General features: G+C 44.7%; 1 protein-coding gene across 1 annotated transcript in view; it reads left to right on the top strand.

Annotated features, from left to right (window-relative positions):
- RNF6 (ring finger protein 6) overlaps nt 1-11661 on the top strand; it is a 51544-nt gene that overhangs the window by 29899 nt on the left and 9984 nt on the right. The gene's annotated exons all lie outside the window — the stretch shown is intronic.

Below are 11661 nucleotides of genomic sequence, written 5' to 3'. Positions count from 1 at the left end.
TTTAAAAAAAAAAAAAAAAATGTAATGCATGCTCATCTATATTTATGTATTATTACAAAGAGCTCACCAAATAGAAATTTTAAAAAGCTAAAATAAAAATAATACCTTGGTCGGGGATGATGGCTCATGCCTGTAACTCCAGCACTTTTGGAGGCCAAGGCGGGCAGATCACTTGAGCCCATTAGTTCGAGACCAGCCTGGGCAGCATAGTGAGACCCCATGTGTACAAAAAGTAATTTAAAAAAATTAGCCGGGCATGGTGGTGCGTGGCTGTCATTCCAGCTGCTTGGGAGGCTGAGGTGTGAGAATGGCTTGAGCGTGGGAAGTGGAGGCTGCAGTGAACCGTGTTTGTGCCACTGCACTACAGCTTGAGTGGCAGAGTGAAATCCTGTCTCAATCAGTCAATCAATCAGTCAATCAATAAGATGATAACAATACCTGCAAGTTCTAAAATAATTTCCTGCAGCGCACTTTGGAGCCCACTAGGTAGACAGTTTGTAGGGAGAAGGCTGCCCTCTACTGGTGGAGGGCAGCTAAGGACATTTGCTTTGGATCGTCTGCCTCCTGCAGGAACACACACACAGATGTATGCTTTGTGGCCTACACAGTGTGTACACTTAGCATTCAGTCTAGGTTATTTTCACTCATAGAAAATGTAAGGGGAGGCATTGTTTTAAGCCGGAACAGCTTTAAAAGGCTGAGATACTCGTATTGTGCAGTCATTATGGACCAGGAAACGTTGAAACATCTGCGAGTAGAAACGAGTCAAAACTGAACGTCCGTCTCTGTAACATCATGGCCAATACTCAATAAAGGGGAAACAATTAGTTAATCTGTTCTCATATGTCAAGTCTTACAAATCCTTTTACTTTGAAGACAACTAAATTATACTGTTGTAGTTTTGATAGCAGAATATGCCCTGCTGATTTTTAAGCCTTAGAGACTTTTAGAGCAAAAAGCGTAGAACAGATTTTTATAAAACAGCGTGTCTTTTTCACTTGAGAGTTCAGTGTTCGAAAGGTTTTAAAGTGCCTTTATGCAGAGGCTAAACTGAGGAAAACTGATTAAAACATAATTTGAGGAATATATTGCAGATTTTTGTATGAATTTTCCAGCAAAGTAATCTTTACTTTCTGTGAGAATATGAGTGAAAAGTATAGCACAGAATGCAGTCAACCATGAAATTGTTTGCTAAGCTGCAAATTGTATAGATAAATAATTCAGTTGCTATTCTGTATTAGTCCAAAACTATTCTTTACTGCATGACTAACATATTCCATTTTACCTTCTCAATTCCACTTCTGCAAAAAGTAATATGTTTCAGAATCTGTTTCAGCTGCTCCTACCTTCAAGTTGCTCACCGTCTACTATGGATATAGGCAGGAAGGCAAATGATCATAAGTGAATAAGAGTCCTGATCCTTCCTCCTATCTTACAAATAAAACACCTACCAGCAAATATACACAGATGCCCAAAGTGTCTAGGCAGAGTGGGGAAAGGAAGGAAGCAAGAAAAAGTAGAATTGCTTTACGTGTCTCATTGATTTCAAGCTCCTCACACTGGCGCTTCTGAGTTGTGGGGCTTCCTTCACAATGTATTGTATTTCTCTGTAATGTCATGGTCAATACTCCATAAAGGGAAAACAATTAGTGAATCTATTCTCCTGTGTCGAGTTTCACGAGTTTTTCCCATTTGAAGACAAACTGATGATACTATTGTAGTTCTGCTGATTTTTAAGCCTTAAAGACTTTTAGAGCAAAAGCATATAACAGATTTCTATAAAACAGCATGTCTTTTTGATTTGAATAGTTCAGTGTTCAAACACATTTTAAAGTGCCTTTCAGCGGAGGCTAAACTGGGGGAGAGGCTGTCCTTGGCTCAATAACAAATGTCAGCAAAGAAAATTATGCAGCAGCATAAAATCCATCAATAGTATACAAAGGGTACAAATCTCCCAGAATTCTTACCTCAAAGCCTACATGCTAATTCAATGTTCCCAGCCATTTGGCTACTCAAGGTCACCAAAGAAATTCTTTTTTCAAATCTATTAATAGGTTTTGTGGGATACCAAGTTGTGTATGGTAATCAGAGTTTCTGAAAATAGCAGATTTTCTTGTGTTTGTTTGTTTGTTTTCTTGAGACAGGGTCTCATTCTGTTACCCAAACTGGACTGCAGTGGCATGATCATGGCTCACTGTGGCCTTGACCTCCCAGGCTCAGGCAATCCTCCTGCCTTAGCCTCCTGAGTAGCTGGGACTACAGGTGTGTGCCACCATGTCCAGCTAATTTTTTGTAGAGATGTAGTTTTTCCCTGTTGCCCAGGCTGGTCTTGAACTCCTGGGCTGAAGCGATCAGCCCACCTCTGTCTCCCAAAGTGCTGGGATTACAGGAGTGAGCCCCTGTGCCCAGCCACAGATTCCTTATTAATTACAAATGGAAAAAAGTACCATTTACAATGAAGAAATTTGGAAGATACTATTTTAATTAGATGATCAATTATCATCAATAAAAGGACACACTGATATTTTATATTTTATGCCCCTGATGTGATTCATTGAGTAGGGCATTCTGTCCTATGTAACATTTTTGCCAAAAATGTTTAATCAAAATTTAATTTGAGGAAGCAAAGAGACAAACCTAAATAAGGGACATTCTTTACATCAATGGGTCTGAACTCTTCAAAAATGTCTAGAAATAAGAATAAAAATAAACATGAGAATGATCATGAAACACCACATTTCAATCCATGCTATTTGCTTTATGTAGTAATGTTTTATTGTAAGTGTGATAATCATTAAAATCATTAAATGATTAAAATCATTTTAGTGATTAAAATCATTAAAGTATTTTGTGTGTCCTGTCTCCACATCTGCTTAAAGCATTTTTGAAAACTTCTGGAGATATGTGTTTTCAATTAAATTATCAGAAGAGTTTTATAAAAACAAGCCTTAAGAAAGGTCAATGTCATGAAGATTTTTTTTAAATATGGAGGAACTATTTGTTCCAGATTAAAGACGGCTAGCTGTTTGATCCTTGATTAGATCCTGGGTCAAGAAATAAAAAAAACTCAAAGGATGTGATTTAGAATTGAAGAGAAATGACTTCAGCAAGATGGTGGATGAGGAGGCACCAGCTCTTGTCCTGCAAAAACAGCAATTTATCTACCAATGAAAATAGCTCTGAGAGTGCTCCAGAATATAATTAGGAACCTGTAGCATTCCAGTGGAGCACGAAAACTGAAGATGGTTGCATAGAAAAGCATTGGAGCATTTTATCTGCATCACTCTAACCTCCAGCATCACTCTAACCACTGCTGATGCAAGAGGAATCCCCTTGAACTTGACCTTCTCTCTTCGTTCTGTGGGGAGGGGTCCAAGATACAGAGACATACCTACCAATGGTATAGCTTGGTTTACTGACAGCTCTGTGAAACTGAATGCAGACAGAGTCCACTGGGTTGACCATCTTTTGACTGAGACTGGACATGGACATTTCCACCCAATGGGTTAAACTATGTGCAGTGGTTATGGCTGTGCAGGCCACCCCTGACATCACATCTTGCTACATTTTCATGGTTTCATGGGCTGTTGCCAACAGCCTAGGCGTTTGGTCAGGAGAATGGCTATTGAGTGACTAGATTCTTAAAGGACCAGACACACACCTGATTGGCCTGTACCTGCCAGTGACATCCCAATCTTGGGGTTCCCAAGGATTCTTTTTCCTTTTTCCCTTTAGAGTACACATCATGGAGGTGCTCTGCAGTTCAGGCCATTACAGTACCCCAGGCAGAGTCCCCTGACTCTAATCTGGAAGCCATACTTTCCCTGGTGCTGCTTTTCCTGGGTGCACAGGGGTTGGGAATGGAACCAAGGGGTACCTGGATCTAGTCCAGTGCCTTGTCAAGTACAGGATGTAATCCCCCTTCCTAGACTGGAAGGCTGATGTATAAAGGCCTGGGTTAAGAAGCAGGGCAGCAGGAGCGGCAGAGGTAGTAACCTCAGGACTGGACAGACAGACTGGGTTACAATAGCTGGACAGCCAGCACCCCAAGTGATAGGTGGGAACATCTCCAACTACAGGAAATGCAGGAAGCAGGCAAGGGATTGGGGAAACCAGCCTCTCCCCTTCTTGTTCCTTTGGAATACCCAGCGGGCCCTGGACTGACAAAACGTTGGTGAATATCAGCACGGCAGTGGGAGCAGGTGGTGACTGGAAGCTTTGCGGGCTCTGCCACCGGATATTTGGAGCATTTCCTCCCAGATGCCAATAGTCCACGTGTGGCCTATTGCCAATCTGATGACATCCCAATAGCCATCAATGGTTCTAATCGGGGAAAGACATCCTAAATGTGGGTTGTCTAGAATATGGACATAAAGTCAGAGACAGACTTTAAACATCAGCAATGGTATGGCAAGGCCCATAGATTCCGCAACTTTATCCTGCTACTTAACTCATGGCTAAACCAGTCACAGGCTGTGTCCAATTGGATTAGCGACTTTTATAGCAACTGCTCTCTGACCAGAGTGACATGTGGTTCCCTGGGTTATCTGTTCCTTTGAGGGGCCTACTGGGCTGCAGAGTACCCATCACCCTCAAATGGGGCATGCCGTTTGGAAATTTGGGGTCAACTGTGTGTGAAAGGTGACCCTCTAAACTGGAAAGGGCCCACACTCTTGCCATGTTGCAGGGTTGCTTGAGACACCCTAGTAGGACGACAAACAGACAGCTGGTTCCACTCTGCTGACCATGTCCTCATACCTGGCATAGGTGTACATGCTCTGGAAAAAAAAATAGTACACAACTTGTCTCTGATTGTGGCAGAGATAGCTCACACTACAGCTGGAGCTATTTGGGGCCAGCAGGGTCACTGAGCTCACTAGCCAAGACGGCGATGGATAACTGGACAGCCCTTGATGATCTGGGGGCAGAACGGGGTGGCATTTGGGTTATTGCCAATGCTCCTGCTGTACCCGGATAAACACCTCAGGCTTATAGGGACACAAGCGGAAGAGGCCCAGAAGCAGGGTCGTTGGCTGCACACAGTGGAGCCACCTGAGGATCCTTCTTTGATTCTTTAGCAACTTCTTGCCTGGACTGCTGGGATCCTGGGCTAGACCCTGCTTCGGGCAGGCCTGGGTGTCCTGCTTGTAGTAGTAGTCCTCCTGGGCCTGGAGAAGTGTGTGCTGGTGAAAGCTCAATGATGTTGCCCTGAGATCATGTCAGTCAAGGTGCTACATCTATCTTAAGAGACAAACCTCTGCCTCCGGAACCAAGGAGGTCACTGGGTGTGTGAGGTGGACTGGCCTTGCCTAGGGGGTACCTGGGTTGGGGGAATGCGTTGCAGGAGGACAGGACCCTGAATGGCCTTGGCAGACCTAGCACTTCTCCTTCCCACTTACAGTTCTCATCAGAATAGAATGTGCTGAGAATGCAGAGCTGTGAGATAAGAAGGAACTATTCAGAATAGCCCGGGCTTTGTCCTTGTCCCTCCCAGAACAGGAGGTCCTACAATGCTTGTACTCAGTGATCCCAAGTGCCCCTGGGATACAGAACCCAGAGCGGAGTGCTTTTGGGGTCTCTCAGCTACACTATGAAGTGAGGCACAGGCAGATGAGACTCCATTCCATGCAGCTCTCCTGATCCTTGGGAGACTGGCTTGCCACGGATTCTAGGCTTCTGTTGATTCTTGCTGTCTATCTGTGGGTAATACATTTTCTTTGCCTGACTTGTTATGCGAGCGTCTGTCTCGTTGACTAGACCTAAGAATGCAAATTGTAGAGGTCCGACTGCTATGGCAGCTGGATCTGCTCTGAGCGCCTGGCAGAGTCAAGAGCGCTTACAGAACTCTGGCAGCGGGGTTTGTGCAAAACCTGCCGGACTAGGAACCTTAGCAGAAACTGGCAAGCTGTTTAGAGTCCACCTCTGGGATTGGTAACTGGTGCACAGTGTTCTCCTCCCAGGAATTAACACCAGTGCACAGCATTTCTGCTTAACAATATACACAATGAAATACTATAAGTAAGCTTGTCCTTTGCGACAGCACGGATGAACCTGGAGGACATTACACTAAGTGAAATAGGTCAGACACAGAAAAACGAACACTGCATGATCTCACTTATATGTGGGATCTAAAACAGCCAAACTCATAGAAGCAGAGTGTAGAATGCTGGCTGCCAGGGGCTCAGGGGAGGGGAAAACGGGGAGATGTTGGTCAAGGGGTACAAAGTTTTGGTTATGCAAATGAATAAATTCTGGAGATCGAATATACGTCTGAAGACTGTAGTTAACAATACCGTATTATATAGTTGAAATTTGCTGAGGGTAGATCTTAAGCTTTCTACACACACACACACACACACACACGGACTAGGCAGACACCTGGTCTGCCTGGGGGGAAGAAAAGAAAATGGTCTGAATGTTTTCGGGTGCTCTCCCCCGCCCCCCGCTCACATTCACATGTTGAAACGCTAATCCCCAAGGTGATGGTATTAGGAGGTGGGGCCTTTCAGAGGTGTTTAGGTCATGGGGATAGAGCCCTCATGAATGGGACTAGTGTCCTCATAAGAGAGGCCCCAGAGAGGCCCCTCTCCGCTTTCACCACGTGAGGACACAGTGAGAAGGCACCATCTATGAACAAGAAAGTAAGCCCTCCCGAGACACTGAATCTGCTGGGATCTTGATGGGCTTCTTAGCCTTCAGAACTGTGAGAAACAAATTTATGTTGCATATTAGCTACCCAATTAAGGGATTTTATTTAATTTTATTTTTTGACATGGAGTCTCTGTTGCCCAGGCTGGTGTGCAGTGGTGTGATCTTGGCTCACTGCAACCTCTGCCTCCCAGGTTCAAGTGATTCTCTCACCTCAGCCTCCTGAGTAGCTGGGATTACAGGCACCCACCACCACGCCTGGCTAATTTTTTGTATTTTTAGTAGAGACAGGGTTTCACCATGTAGGCCAGGCTAGTCTCAAACTCCTGACCTCAAGCGATCCGTGCGTCTCTACTTCCCAAAGTGCTGGAATAACAGGCGTGAGCCACCGCGCCCAGTCGACAGTAGCGTTTTTAAGCAGAGTGACATCATATTTCTGTTTTAGAAAGAAGTAACGTGGTGGAGTAGGGCACAGCTAGAGCTGGGAGTCTCTTGCACCAATGCAGCTGAGAAATGCAGGCCAGCGGCTTGCCATAGCCTTTTGGCAGAGATGATAGATAGGAAAATGTTTAGGAGGAAATCGTTTATCAATTGGATGCGGAGGGTAAGAGGGTAAGCCGAAGGGTGGTACTTGGGTTTCTAGCTAGAGCAGCAGGATAGGTTGTGAAGCTGTTTCTTGAGATACAGAAAACATAAGGTAGAGGAGGTTTGGGTGAGTTGGGTTTGGGGCATACTGTCAGGACCACTCTCATGGTTATGGTTATCACCTGTGTGTTGAATTACAGGTGGGCTCTCCCACTGGGTGCTTACAATTAGAAGAGAAAGGAACCGAGACAGAACTCTGACTGATAGACAGTGACATGTTAGAGAAGGGCAGAGGAAGACGATGCTGCCAGGAGGTAAGGAGAGAGTCTATGAAGAATCCACTAGATCTGTTGACAACCAGGATATTGGTGATGTCGGCAAAGTGGTCTCCATGGAGTTGCGGCAGCCAGTTTCTACCGAGTTGAGGAATGAATGGGAGTCGACGAAGTAGAGTCGCTGGTACAGACACTGCTTCCAGGAGGTTTATCTTTCTCTCACTTTCCTAGCGCTGCCACAGACGGCTGGCTTAAACCATCGTAGATGTGTTCTCTCACAGGTCTGAAACCAGAAGTTCAAGATTAAGGTGTGAGAAGTTCCTTCTCCCTCTGAGACTCTGGACAGAAACCTACCTTGCCTTTTCCTAGCTCTGGTGGTCCCCGTCGATCTTTCCTTCTTGGCTTGTAGACCCATCAGTCTCATATCTGTTGCTGTCATCACTTGGCATTCTCTCCCTTGTATCTCTGTCTTCACCTGGCATTTTCCTCTTTTTTTTTCTTTTTTTCTGAGACCGAGTCTCACTCTGTCATCCAGGCTGGAGTGCAATGGCACGTTCAGCTCGCTGCAACCTCTGCTTCCTGGGTTCAAGTGATTCTCCTGCCTCAGCCTCCTGTATCAGGAGAGCTGCATGGAATGAATGGAGTCTCATCTGCCGGTACCTCACTTCACACCATAGCTGAGAGACCCCAAAAGCACTCTGCTCTGCGTTCTGTATCCAGGGGCACTTGGGATCACTGAGTACAAGCATTGCAGGACCTCCTGTTCTGGGAGGGACAAGGACAAATCCTGTAGCTGGGATTACAGACCTGTGCCATCACACCTGGCTAATTTTTCTATTTTTAGTAGATTCAGGGGTTTCACCGTGTTGCCCAGGCTGGTCTTAAACTCCTGACCTCAGGTGATCCACCTGCCTCGGCCTCCCAAAGTGCTAGGGTGACAGGTGTGAGCTACCGTGCCCAGCCTGCATTTTCCTCTTCTTTTAAGGACACCATTCGTATTAGATTAGGGCCAACCCTAAAGATCTTAACTGAATACATTGGCAGAGACCCTATTTTCAAATAAAGTCACATTCGCAGGTACTAAGGGTTAGGATGTCAACATATCTTTTTGAAGGACACAATTCAATCCCCCCAAAAGTCTTTAAAGACGAGACTGAGGGCTAGGTGGAGTGGCTCATGCCTGTAATCCTAGGACTTTGGGAGATCAAGGTGGGAGGATCACTTGAGCTCAGGAGTTCAAGGCTACAGTGAGCTATGATTGTGCCATTGCACTCCAGCCTGGGTGACAGAGCAAAACCCTGTGTCTCTCTCTAAAAAAAAAAAAAAAAAAGAAAATTCCCTTTCTCCAACCTTTGTAAGTGAATTCAGTTGGTTTGTGATTAAGAATCGTAAAATTTATTATTATTTTAAAAATCTAATATCTTTACTAAGAAGTGTCTAGGGAGGTACTTAGTGTGTGAGCTAGGATGTTAGCTGTATTTGCTAATTGGCTTTACCAAAAGGAAAAGTAAACTGTCTCCTGTCTTCATGACTGGAGGTAGTTTTAGAATTTGGAGCAAGGCATTCACTAAAGTGAGGCTCCTTCCCTCTCAAAGAAACTGAGCTGGGGCGCTGTCTTCTTTGGTGGTTACATTTATAAGAGATGCCCTAGTTCCTTCGAGACATTTCCTGGGTCTTAAAGCTGGCAAGAGGCTCTTAAGACTTATATATATTTCAAAGAAGATAGAGGAAAAATGTATGATTACAAGTTTTCTCAAGTGAATTTACTGTAGGACACAAAAAAAAGGTAGGTCAGGGGCCTGTAGTCTCGAAGAAACCCATTTACGGGTTAGCCAAGCTGATGGGACATTAATGGCTGCTGTGGTCAGAGAGCTCCTCTCTGGTCAGGGAGATAATGTTCTTCAGCCAAGACAGTCTCAGGTGGATCTCCCCTTTCCCTCCTCCCCTTACCTCTGTCCCTCCTCCTTGCGCTTCTCCCTCCCATACACTCCTTCCTTTTTTTGAGCCCAGCCTGGCTCCTTTCTCATCCTAGTCCCCACAGCTCCCTGAGCCTGGATGCCCACCTAGAGTCTGTGGAGCAGGGAGGGAATGGGGTGCGTGAGCTGCCAGGGAACCCTTTCTATGCAGCCAGCCCCCCATCACCTGGCCAGGGTAACAGATCCCTGAGGGAGAGGGTGGGCAGGAGAGGAGCTTGTGGCTGGGAGTACAGTCTGTTCCCAGGGCACCCAACACAGCTGACATCTGTGAACCTGTGTTTCTGGGAGTGTTTTTGCTTTTGGTTTTGGTTTTCAGACAAGGACTCATTCTATCACCCAGTCTGGAATGCAGTGGCATAATTGCGGCTCATTGCAGCCTCGCCTTCCCGGGCTCAAGCAATTCTCCCACCTCAGCCTTCCAAGTAGCTGGGACTACAGCTGTGCGGCCACCATGCTCGGCTCATTTTTAAATGTTTTGTAGAGATGGGGTCTTGCTTTCTTGCCTAGGCCAGTCTCCAATCAAGCATTCCTCCTGCCTCAATCTCCTAAAGTGCTAGGATTACAGGCGTGAGCCACCACGCCTGGCCGGTGTCTGCCTTTGTTTGCATTTCTGTGTAGTGCCCTGTGCCTTCTTGCTGCAGGATCTACTCATTTGTCCTTGGGCATTCAGAGAGCGAAGGAGAGGATGAGCTGGCTACAAACTATGCAAGGCTCAGAAGAGCCAAAATGCCACACCATTTACGTAAACAACCCCTGTAAGAACATTTTCTGCAAGAACTTCATCAGATAAGAAAAGCGTATGTAGCTGGGAAGAGAAAAGGAGGAAGAAGATGTGGTCCTACCCCTGCCCCAAAACGACACTTCGTGTGGACCAATTCATGTGACTCAGGCTACAGTGGTTTTCTCAAACCTTTGAGGAACTTTAAATTTTCAGGTGCACTATCGAGAATTGGATGTGTTTTTATCTCACGCAGAAGGGCCCATCTGCCTGAGGGGCCTCTGCTCTCATTTACTCCTGTTCATAGCCATTACCACGCAGTCCACTGAGAGAGAGAGCTCTCCTTAGCAACATCTATAAATATGAGGAAAAGTGCTTTCTTTCTCTTTCTCAAACTTTTATTTTAGGTCCATAGGTACATGAGCAGGTTTGTTATATAGGGAAACTCTTGTCACGGGGATCCATTGTACTTGTTATTTCATCACCTAAGTACAAAACTATTTTTTTCTCTTCCTCTCCCTTCTCCCACCCTCCTACCCTTAAGTAGGCCCCAGTGTCTCTTGTTTTCCTCTTTGTGTCCATGTGTTCTCATCATTTAGCTCCCACTTGTAAGTGAGAACATGTGGTATTTGTTTATCTGTTCCTGTGTTAGTTTGCTAAGGATATTCAGTTCCATTCATGTTTCTGCAAAGGACACGATCTTACTCTTTTTTATGGCTGCATAGTATTCCATGGTGTATATGTAGTACATCGTTTTAATCCAGTCCACCAGTGATGGACATTTAGGTTGATTCCATGTCTTTGCTATTATGAATAGTGTTGCAATGAGCATATGTGTGCATTTCTTTATGGTAGAACAATTTATATTCCTCTGGGTATATCCAGTAATGGGATTGCTGGGTGAAATGGTAGTTCTGGTTTTAGCTCTTTAAGGAATCAACATACTGTGTTGCATAATATGGTTGAACATGAAGCAGCAGAGGTGTTGAGAGGGGAAGGGATGCAACCCAGGTTCCAGAGTTAGTGATGTGAACCCAGGTCCCTGGCCAGAGTTAGGGTGTGCTCTTTCTTTTTGAAATTTATTTAAGGAATTTACCTATATCTTCATTCTTAGATGTAAATACTTATGGGTAGGATACATATAGCTTATACAGATATATATGTAAAGCTAGTTTTAAAATTAGCCATCTAATTTATTCTGAAGTATTGACAGTTGGCATTACAGGATGCTTGGGACTTACTTCAAAATAATGCAGAGGTCCGGTGGTAAAGTGAGGAGTACGGACAAAACAAAACCGGCCACAAGTTGATAATTGTTGAAGCTTGGAGATAAGTGTGGGATTTCGTTACCCAGTCTCTCCATCTTTGTATATATTTGAAAGTTTCCACAGTAAAACAAATATTTAAAAATTAGTTGATCAATAAATATTTCTTTCTGTTGGAATCAATGTGCTACAGA

The sequence above is a fragment of the Papio anubis genome, chromosome 15, assembly GCF_008728515.1.
Source record: "Papio anubis isolate 15944 chromosome 15, Panubis1.0, whole genome shotgun sequence".
NCBI lineage: Eukaryota > Metazoa > Chordata > Mammalia > Primates > Cercopithecidae > Papio > Papio anubis.
The sequence above is the reverse complement of the archived record's forward strand: the minus strand, read 5'-3'. Positions and strand labels throughout refer to the sequence as shown.